This window comes from Eschscholzia californica, unplaced genomic scaffold (genome assembly GCF_041429995.1).
Source record: "Eschscholzia californica isolate CP2 unplaced genomic scaffold, dmEscCali1.0.p SCAF_4, whole genome shotgun sequence".
In the NCBI taxonomy this organism is placed as follows: Eukaryota; Viridiplantae; Streptophyta; class Magnoliopsida; order Ranunculales; family Papaveraceae; genus Eschscholzia; species Eschscholzia californica.
In genome coordinates, this window is record NW_028238461.1 from 32,031,078 (window position 1) to 32,041,989 (window position 10,912).

Here is a 10,912-nt window from a genome sequence, read left to right on the forward strand (position 1 = left end):
GTATCTTCTTATTGTTCTTAGTCAATTACTTTTCTTTTATTATTATTTTCATTTTCATCTTCTTCTTCGATTTCTTGCATATGTTCTGATATTTATTTTCATCTTCTTCTTCAATTTCTTGCCTATGTGTAGTTGCAGTGTCGTTACTCAATGCTGCTACTTGATGATGTTTTCTTGTGTAGAATTATGGATATTAAACTGTATCAATATGTAATCTTTTGTTTTTGTAAAATGGAGATCCAACTTCAGATTTGGATCTTCATGACTTCATTCTTATAGTTTAAAGTGAAGAAGAATTTTTAATACATTAATCAATTTTTGTTCTGTTTTGGGCTTTATATCCGGTCCGGTCCGACCGATGTCCGGCAAGTCCGGCAAAAAAACGGTCATGGACGGGCTTTTTCACCAAGTAATTTCCGTTTAGTCCGACCGTTTAGTCCGAGTGGTTAATGGAAGCATGCGTCTGTTCCGCCCGGACCGGGAGAGTAGTTGTCCGCGGACTGCCAGTCCGGTCCGATTCCCACCCCTAGATATACTGCTAAAGACAACCACTTTTGTAATATATTAGGCATGACCCGTAGCTCTGGCACGAGCATTATTTCATGGCGTTTTCCCAACATCTTTTAGTGAAATTTTTCTTCTTAAAGCTCTTACTCAGAGTGAAAGATCGCACACATAAACATGTTTTACATGTGAACTTGACCTTCGTATTACCATCCATGTCAACTCTTGAAGAGCGCAATTCTTGTGACAATAATCCAATTAGCATATATGGTCCTTAGTTACCAGAAGCTAACAACGATTATAATCTAGTAACTATGTTATATATTGAATGCCATCTCAACCAACATAACCAAGAAGACAACTTGTTCGATAATGAATAATCTTGTTGTTATAGAAACGGTGGATTTGAGGTGACTGGTAGCTGCATGTATGAACCTAACATAAAGATGAGTGGGCCGGTGGGGACTGACTTGAAAATTAATGCGTAGGTTCTAGTTAAATCATTACACTGATAAAAACAATTATTTCAGAATACGCAAAATGTTTGTGATTCAGTTCTAGACGAAACAGACTTATTAAGTTAAATATATATTTATATTTTCGTGGGGGCGAGAAGAGAGGTAGGGGAAGAGGTCATGTTAAATCACAGATGAACTGTAGTTTCGGCATATAAGGCAGTAGCCGCAGACTATCTTTACATATCTTTTGTTGTACGAATTGAACTATCTAGAACCAAATGTCAAATTCAATAAATTGGTCGTATCAATTAGTATATAATATCTTTATAATTAGGGTATAAAATATTATAAATTTGGTAGTTTCCATTCTTTTATATCGACTCACTTTGTATAAATACAAATTGTAACACAACCCTTAAGATATCAATGAAATATCATTTTATTTCAGATATGGTATCCGAGCATCGATCTTGATGCTTCACAATAGTTGTGTGAAATTCTTCGTTGGATCATCTTCATTCTCATTATTAGGTCTGAGTTAAATATATATTCAACATTAGATATGTCTACTTCTCATATAAAATCAGTGATTTACATCGGTTTATTTCACTTCTTTAGATGGAGGAGAGGACTGGTGATGTGGCGTGAAAATGCCACATTTAGGTCACTTAACTTTGATGAGTTAGTTCTTTTCGGGTTTTATTTCTAATTATTTATGTGTTTTTATTGTTAGGTATCATATTTGGAGATAAACATGTAAATCGGAATAAAAGAGCGAATTGTCATTATCATTTCATGTGCCCAAAACGAGAGAAAAAGATTTCAAGAAAATCAAATGACAAGAGGAGTCAATGACGAGTCCGACTGTGAAAACGGAAGTCGAATCGGAGTTTGGACGGAGAAATTATGGAAGATGGAAGAAAGTCGTCTCTTGAAATTAGATTTGTAGAGATCAAGTATGAAGGCACCCTCCTTGTTTCTGAAGAAAAGCCCAAGTCCAAATCAAGCCCACAAAAGAAAAGAAGAAGAACAAGATAAAGAGATATTTATGAGCACCCTCTCTTTGGTCCAAGTCAAAATGGTCTAAGACTTAGTCAAGTTTGACTAAGTCTAGGGTTGTGTATAGACAAGTGAGAGAAAGGGGTCAAAGGGATCTATCTACTATTCATCTTCTTCACCAAGTGACACCAAGGAAAAGGAGGCTAGAACTTTAGGGTTCTTGGTGTTTCAAGTAGAGAAAGAGAAGCTTGAAGAGAGGGATAGAAAGAGAGAGAGACGGCCAAGCTAGGCCGGCCAAAACCAAGGCCGGCCATAGCTTGGCCGGCTCGGTTCAGGTGGAGCAAGAGGGGAACAGCAGCTGCTCGTGCTTTGAAGAAGAGTTGCTCGGGATTCATGAAATATCAGCACGGGACGGGCATAGAACCACACGGGAAGCAGCTGCGTGGCTTGGGATGCTTGGGAACTTGCTGGGACGGTAGGAACAGCAAGGGGCACAAGCAGCAAGGCTGCTGTTTGCAGCAGCTCGGGTTCACAAGAGCTGCTGCTCGGGATCTTCAAACGCACGGAACAGCTCGGACCAGCAAGGGATGAGCACGGGACAGGATGCGCCAGCTCGGGAAAGGCAAGCTTTGGCCGGATTTTGCATTCTTTTGGCCGGATTTAATCACTTTCTTTGGCCGGATTATTCTAGTTTTTCCGGCCATCTTCTTAGCCGGAAAACTTAGGGGTTTTGATCCCCTCATTCATACCCTGCTTTTCATTGTGTTCGATTTGATTTTGGTTGAAGATTTGTAGAGAGAGAAAGCTAGGGTTTAGCTTTAATGGAGTTTGGGTGATAAATGGAGAAGATGATGCTGATTACTATGGGGAACCCTGATTTTTGCTAAGGGGAGATCGGCTGCACCTTAAAGACCAACATTTTCCGACGATCTTAGCCTCGCACCACATCGAAAAACTGGTACAATTAATTTCTTCATTGGGTAACACCATCAGTTTTAGGTTCACACATTTTTTTTTGTTCTTTGCCATTACCTTTCTCTCTCTACTTCTTTTTTTAAGAAAAGAAGAAAAAAAAAGATTTATTTAGTTCTCCTATCTGTTTTCTAATGGCTGGTGAAAAAAAAATACTTAACCATTGATCACTTATGGGTCATCTGTTGGCTCCGTCAGTGGTCACGACAACTTATATTTTTCAGCTAGTATTAAACTAGATGAAAATAACTATTCATTATGACATCAAATTATTGAGATGAAGGTTTTGGGAAAGGAAAAACATGGTTACTTGACAGGTACTGATCCTCAACCGGAAAAGACGGATTCGTCTTATAACAAGTGGCCTGTTGCAGATTGCCAAGTTAGAAGTTGGTTGTTTGATGCTATGCACCCACTTTAATGCGACGGTTTATTCATTATACGACTGCTAAGCAAGTGTGAGATGCATTTAAAAAGACATATTCTGATGGACCCGATGAAGCGAAAATATTTGACCTGCATAGAAGAAGTCTTACTATGAAGCGGGACGGTGGTTCTGCTGCCAATTATTATAGTGAACTTAGATGGATATTTCAGGAACTCGATCTATCTAAGTCCGAGTAACATGGAGAACCCATCATATAAAAGAAACTAGACATTAGGAAGTCGAGCGTCTTCGAGTTTATATTTTTCTTGCAGGGTTGGATACTAATTTTGATCAGGTTAAAGGTGAAATTTTAAGAATGGAACTGAAGCCTGAACTTGAGAACTTGAAGCAGTGTATTCACATATTAAGCGACAGGTTAATCGATAGGGCAATATGTCACTTGATAATACTTCTTCCGAGCCACAGCCTTAGTTATATCCAAATCAGGACAATATCGTCCAGGCAACAAAAAGTCGGACTCTACTCAAAATAGACCACTAATGAAGTCTGCTAAGTGTGGCTTAGAAAATCATACAATTAAAGGTTGTTATGAGATTATTGGTTATCCAGCAGGATGGGTTCACAAGTGACCAAAGAAGAATGCAACCAGAGCATCATTTGCATCTACGGACGGCGCTCCAGAGACATCATCAGAATCGCCAGCACGTACATTTAGTGTTACGGCTTTCGCTACTTCAGGTATATCACGCGATCCCTCATTTACTTCTAATAGATCATGGATAATTGACACTAGTGTTACTGGCCACATGACATCTAGCTTTGACGTTCTACACTCCGCTAAACCATCTAGCCAAACCCATATTACTAGCGTTAATGGAACTACTTCTCATGTCCTTGGGGAAGGATCTCTTTCTTTCACTCCATCATTGAGTCTTGATCATGTCTTGGTTGTCCCCTCTCTTGATTATGACTTATTATCAGTTCGACAAATAATTGATTCTTTAAATTGCACTGTGTGTTTATGGCCCTCGTATTGTCTTTTTCAGGATCTTCTCACCAGGGTCGTGATTGGATGTGTTACTAGAACAGGACGAGTATATTACCTAGACTCGACAGAAGGTTGTAGTGAAAGGTTAAGTCAGACACATCATGTGGAGGAGATGAATCAGAAAGAATGAAATAGATTTGGTTATGGCTTAGGCGTTTGGGGCACCCATCATTTAGTTATTTGAAACGTTTGTTTCGAGATTTATTTTTTAAATTTATAGAATCAGATTTTCATTATGAAACTTGTATTTTGGCTAAAACTCGTCGAATTTCTTATGCATTATTCACACTAATGTTTGGGGTTCGGTTAAAGTCCCTACCATTAGCGGTTTCCGGAGGTTTGTGACATTTATTGATGATTGCTCCAGAATGACATGGATTTTTCTTCTCAAGCAGAAAGTGAAGTTTTTGACAAGTTCAAACAGTTTCATCATTATGTTCAAACACAATTTTCAAAAAAGATTATGACACTACGATCTGATAATGGTGGAAAATATACTTCTAATGAGATGAGTAATTTTTTTATTCAAAATGGCATTGTTCATCATGTAGGGTTATGGAGTCACTTACTAGTGTTGTATGCGGATTACTTTGATATCCAATGTCAAACACTAGTATTCCCAAGATCATCATGCATAAGCTAATAATCAACTAAGAGTTAGAGAATTACCTTAATTGATAGTTTTCCCTCGAACCTTTCCAATTGATTTGAAGAAGACCAAGAGCTTCAATTGTAGCTCCTCTACTTGGGACACCGAATGGTCTACTTAATCTCCTACCTTGTATGTTAGCTAGAACAACAATGGTAGTTTGACAAGAAGAACTCCTACTTTAATTGACTAGTTGATAGCTTTTGGGAATTAGCTCACTTTCTCTTCTCTACGTGATGTGGTAGAGTAAGAAAGCTCTTAGAGAAATTACGCACCTTATTCAAGTCCCTTAGAAACTTTATATAGAGTTCTAAGTTAGTGTCCAACCCTAATTCGATTCCTAAAAAGTCCCTTCTGAATAAGATTAAGGAAATAGTAAAAAATAAAACTAGTTTATATGTCTTGATTCCCTTGATGTGAGGACGTCCAAACCATGACCAAAAGGGAAGATATGACCTTCCCCATTAGGGGAACCGTCCACCCAAATATGGGCCCAATCCGAGCCCAAAAAGTCATCTTTTTGCTCCCGGCCCAAAACCCCTCTTTCGGGCCTTTTGTGCTATCTTTGCCCAAACTTCTTTTAGGCCTATGAGATATGTTTATGGGACTCTCCTATGCATATATATCTCATTACCACTACTCATATCATCTAATCAAGTAAACATTCTTATGTGTAACCCGATGTAGGATCCGGTCGAAGTTAGCCGCGAATTACTTCGTAACTCGACGATCGTACTTGATTTCTAGCTAGACATTACGATCCCTAAATTAATCGGCCTTGATGATCTTCTTCATCAATTGTCCTATCCGACAAATTGCTCTCATTGCATTCTTGGTTGAAGGACATCTCTTTCAAGGGAATCTCCTTCCTAAAGGAATATCCTTCACATCAAACGACTTGTGCTAATACACCACAACAAAATGGTGTTGCTGGGCGAAAAAATCAACATCTTTTGGAAGTTGTTTGTGCTTCTTTGTTGGGAGCCCATATATCACAGAATTTTTGGGGTGAGCTCTTTGTTCTGTTGCGTATCTTATAAACATATCACCATCTAGTACTCTTCAATATCAATCTCCTTTACAGAAATTGATTTCATTCCATAATATTTCGTCTTCAACAAGTTTAGAACCACGCATATTTGGTTGTGTTGCATATACTCAGATTTATCCTCATCAACGTAGTAAGCTTGATCCAAGAGCACGTAAATGTGTATTCGTTGGTTATTCGAATACTCAAAAGGGTTATAGGTGTTACCATCCACCAACTCAGAATATGTATGTTACCGTTGATGTTACTTTCTGTGAGAGTGAGTATTATTTCTCAGGGGGAGACTCTGAGTATCCCTTGCAGGGGAAGAACTTTATATTTGCAAAGGATACTATTGATAACACTATTTCATCCACTATAATAGTTGAAGATGTGGTAACTCCAACTACCGAGCATGAGACATTGATGACTTCTACTATCCAACAAGAGGCAGTAGTTGAAGATGTGATAGCTTCTGATCAGTCTACAATAAATGTTGAACAAGCTATCACTGCAACTTTAGCTCCTCTTATAGCACCACCATTCATCCAATCAGACCCTATGGATCCAGTTGATCCTCCACAGGTAACTAAACTAGATTCCTTTAATAATTCCTCCATTGTAGAAGGTATAGAAAATACAAGCTACCAGTTACCTCCTCGAACTACTAAAGACATCCCAAAAACAATATGAACCTGATCTCATCTTGAACACAAAATATCTCATAGCTAATTATGTATCTATGCATAGACTGTCCCTGTCATGTGCGTCATTTACATGTCAATTATCTGTTGTATCTATTTCAAGTAATGTGTAGGAAGCTTTGAAGGACCGGAAGTGGACTCAAGCCATGAACGAAGAAATGGAGGCACTCCAAAAGAACTCAACTTGGGAAGTGTCACCCTCCCAGAAGGAAGACAAACAATAGGATGCAGTAAGATATATACAATTAAGTATAAGGCAGATGGAACTATTGAACGCTACAAAGCTACACTTGTAGCCAAGGGTTACACTCAAACCTATGGTATTGATTATTCTGAGACATTTGCTCTTGTGGCTAAGATGAACACCGTTCGAGTTCTCATCTTATTAGCAGCAAATTTAGATTGGCCTTTACAACAACTTGACGTTAAAAGTGCATTCTTACATTGTGATTTAGAAGAAGAAGTTTACAGGGACCCTCCACCAGGATGCAAAATGAATTCTGTTGAAATTAATGTAGTTTGCAAACTAAAGAAGTCTTTGAATGGACTAAAACAATCTCCAAGAGCGTGGTTTGGAAGGTTTAGTAAATCCATGAGAAATTTTGGATACAAACAGAGCAATGCAAATCATACTTTATTTTTCAAACATAAAAATGGAAAGATTACCTCCCTCATTGTTTATGTTGACGATATGATAGTAACAAGAAATGATATAGAAGAAAGACTATCATTACAACATCATTTGGCAAAAGATTTCGAGATGAAAGATCTTGAAGTGTTGAAGTATCTTTTGGGTATTGAAGTTCGCTCGGAGCAAGGATATTTTTGTCACAACGAAAATATCTCCTTGATCTTTTAACTTAAACAGGCATGTTGGATTGTCAGCCAACAATCACTCATATGGAGGAGAATCACAAGCTTGAGTTATTACCGGACCAGGTTTCCCACCAACAAAGATAGATATCAACGTCTAGTTGGTAAATTGATATACTTATTGTTAGGTTTTACACCCTTATACTAATGTCAATGGCGGAAATAAGATATCTAATGTCTACATTAGTATTCCCGGGATCACATGCATAACCCCATAATAATACTAAGCAAAACTAGAAGATGAATACCTTATTCGTTAGTTTTTCCCTCGAACCTTTGCAATTGCTTTTGAGAAGACCAAGAGCTTCAAACGTAGCTCCTCTACTTGGGACGCGAGCAATCAACTTGATCTCCTACCTTGTTGTTAGCTAGCACACCAATGGTGGTTGGAAGAAGAACAACTTTCTTCTTTGACTAGATAGATAGTAATGGGAATTAGCTCACTTTCTCCTCTCTACTTGATGTGGTAGAGTAAGAAAGCTTAGAGAGAAATTCCACAACTTATTATCTACCCTAAGAGTGTTTATATAGAATCCTAATAAGAATCCACCTCCTTTTAGGTTTCCTAAAACACCATTTAGAATAAGATTTAGGAAAATTATCGAAAATAGCAACTAGTTGATATTTTCTCAATTCCCTAAGGAGATGACGTCCAAACCCAGTAAAAATTGGCAGATTTAATTTTCATAATATAAGGAAACGTCCCTCCAAAAATCAGCCCAATCCGAGCCCTAAAAGTGCCCGAATCGGTTTAGGCCCAAAAAACCCTGTTTTGGCCTTTTTGTACTATCTTTGCCTAATTCCTTTTTAGGCCTATGAGATATGTTTATGGGACACTCGCATGATTATATCTCACTCCCACTAGTCATATCCTTGATCAAATTGTGACTCTTATGTGTAACCCGTTGTAGGATCCAATCGAAGTTAGCCGCGAATTACTTCGTAATTCGACGATCGTAGTTGGTCTCTGAATTAAACTCTACGATCCCTAAATCAATCGGACTTGATGATCTTCTACATCAATTGTCCTATCCGACAAATTGTTCGCGTTGTCACCTTGGTCGAAGGACATCTCCTTCAACTCCTTCACTTATCACATACTAGACTTGATATAGCATATGTGGTAAGCGGCGTAACTCAATTTATGCATGCACCAAGTGAGACACACATGGATGCTGTAACTCGAACTTTGAGGTACTTAAAGACCGCACCTGGTAAAGGATTGATGTTTTCTTCTCATGGTCATTTTGATGTTGAAGGTTGTACATATGCAAATTGGGCAAGCAATGTAACTGATAGGTGATCTACATCTGGGTACTTCACTTTTGTAAGAGGAAATTTGGTTACTTGGCGAAGTAAAAAAGCAAAAAATTAGTGTCTAGGTCAAGTGCTGAATCTAAATACAAGAGTATGGCACAAAGAATATGTGAGTTATTATAGATTAGAAACTTGATGGAAGAACTAGATTTTAAATCCAAACAAGCTATGGAACTATATTGTGATAGTAAAGATGCAATTGATATTGCAAATAACTTGGTGCAACATGAAAGGACCAAACATGTTGAGGTAGATCGACACTTCACAAAAGAGAAACTTCATGCAAATATTATTAAGGTGTCGTTTTTTCGATTTGAAGATCAATTAGCAGATATCCAGAAGTTTCATGTTGTAAAACAAACCCCAATAGCAGATGCAGTGGTAGGGGAAGTTTCATGTTGTATAGGTATGCCAGAAGTTGTGTCATTTATTCGCAGGGGTCGCATAGGTGTATTTTGTAGAAAACTAGATGAGCATTCATTCTACACATGACAATTTGAGTGTTAGTCGGATAGAGAAAATTTTTAGTATACAATAGACATGTATCGACTCAAACTATGCAGTAGTTAATAAGAGGACAAGATAGTGTCTAACATTATTAGGTATCAGCAATGGTTTTCCTCTGTTTTGTCGTGTTATCCTTTCCCTTTCCCACAACAGGCGTTGTCCTGTACTGCATTGCTAGTTTGTAACAATGAATAAATGAAGTTCGGGATGTAGTATGGGAAAGATCTGTAATTTAAGGTAGTATATAGTGGAGGCGATGCAGTACGTGTTTATTTTGTAACAATCAATTTGTCAGTGACAACCTATGTACAATATAATATATATATATATATATATATATATAACAACCTATGTGAAATATAATATATATATATATACATATTTATATATATATATATATATATATATATATATATATGTGTGTGTGTGTGTGCGCGCGTGTGTATGAGCATTTTCATAGTTATGTTCCCAAGTTTAGGGGTGTAAAAAGGAAGGTGTATTATAAGGGAGATGTTGTAAAACATTGTCGACTTCATAAGTAATTTTTTTTTTGTTAATTCAATTGAGTAATTTGCCAAAGAATAATCATAAATGAGATTAACAAACTCACTTGTGATTCAGTGCCTTTACTGTCATGGTTAGAGGTGTCGTTAAGTTGATTATGTGGTGTCACAGTGATGTGAATGTAATTACTCAAAAATCCCACATTCCAAAGGCTCTTAAACTGAAGTTTTGGTATAGTTCAGACGAATCCAAACCCACATCCATCTCTATTTCTAAGCAATCAACAAAAAATGTGCAATATGAGCGTAAACTGATTCCCCAAATCAAACATAAGGGACTCAGAAAATCTGGCGAACCCGGCTATATCAATGTTATCGTTAGAATTTCATATGTGAAACTAGAAAAAATTTCTTACACTGCTTGCCCATGAATGGTTGGGTCTCATAAATGCAACAAAAAAGTAACAAAGAATGAGGAGGGGCATTGGTGGTGTGGAAGGTGTGATCAATCAGTTCCTGATGGTGAAATCATGTACATTTTGCTATTACAACTTCAAGATTGTACAGGTACTACATACATGATTGCATTCCAAGAGGTGTTTGAAGAAATAATGACCATTTCAGCCAAAGATTTTACAATTTTGGAAGAAGACGAAAGAAAAATTCTCAGACACTATAAGGATGGTAAACTTCAAAGTCAGAAAAGATTTTCATATTCAAGACATCAGTAGAATATTCTTTTTAGTTATCATATATAAATAAAACAACTAATATGCATTACGGGAAAGTCAGTTACAATGTAACATTTACATAGGATATGCTGATACACCTTTACGGGAAATGAAAATGCATTTTCAAAGACACTATATACTATAATACGATAAATCAATAACTTGTTTTAAAGTATCCATATTTTAAATAGGTTTCCTATTCTCCGATATTAGTAACTCAATCCAAATCGAA

The 10,912-nt window shown here is 37.2% G+C and overlaps 1 long non-coding RNA gene across 1 annotated transcript; it reads left to right on the forward strand.

The window, feature by feature from the left end:
* Positions 1–2,183: 2,183 nt before the first annotated feature.
* Positions 2,184–4,605, forward strand: LOC147544152 (uncharacterized). Its single transcript, XR_015223837.1, has 2 exons — positions 2,184–4,059; positions 4,368–4,605. It is a non-coding gene; the product is annotated as an uncharacterized LOC147544152 (long non-coding RNA).
* The last annotated feature ends 6,307 nt before the right edge of the window (positions 4,606–10,912 follow it).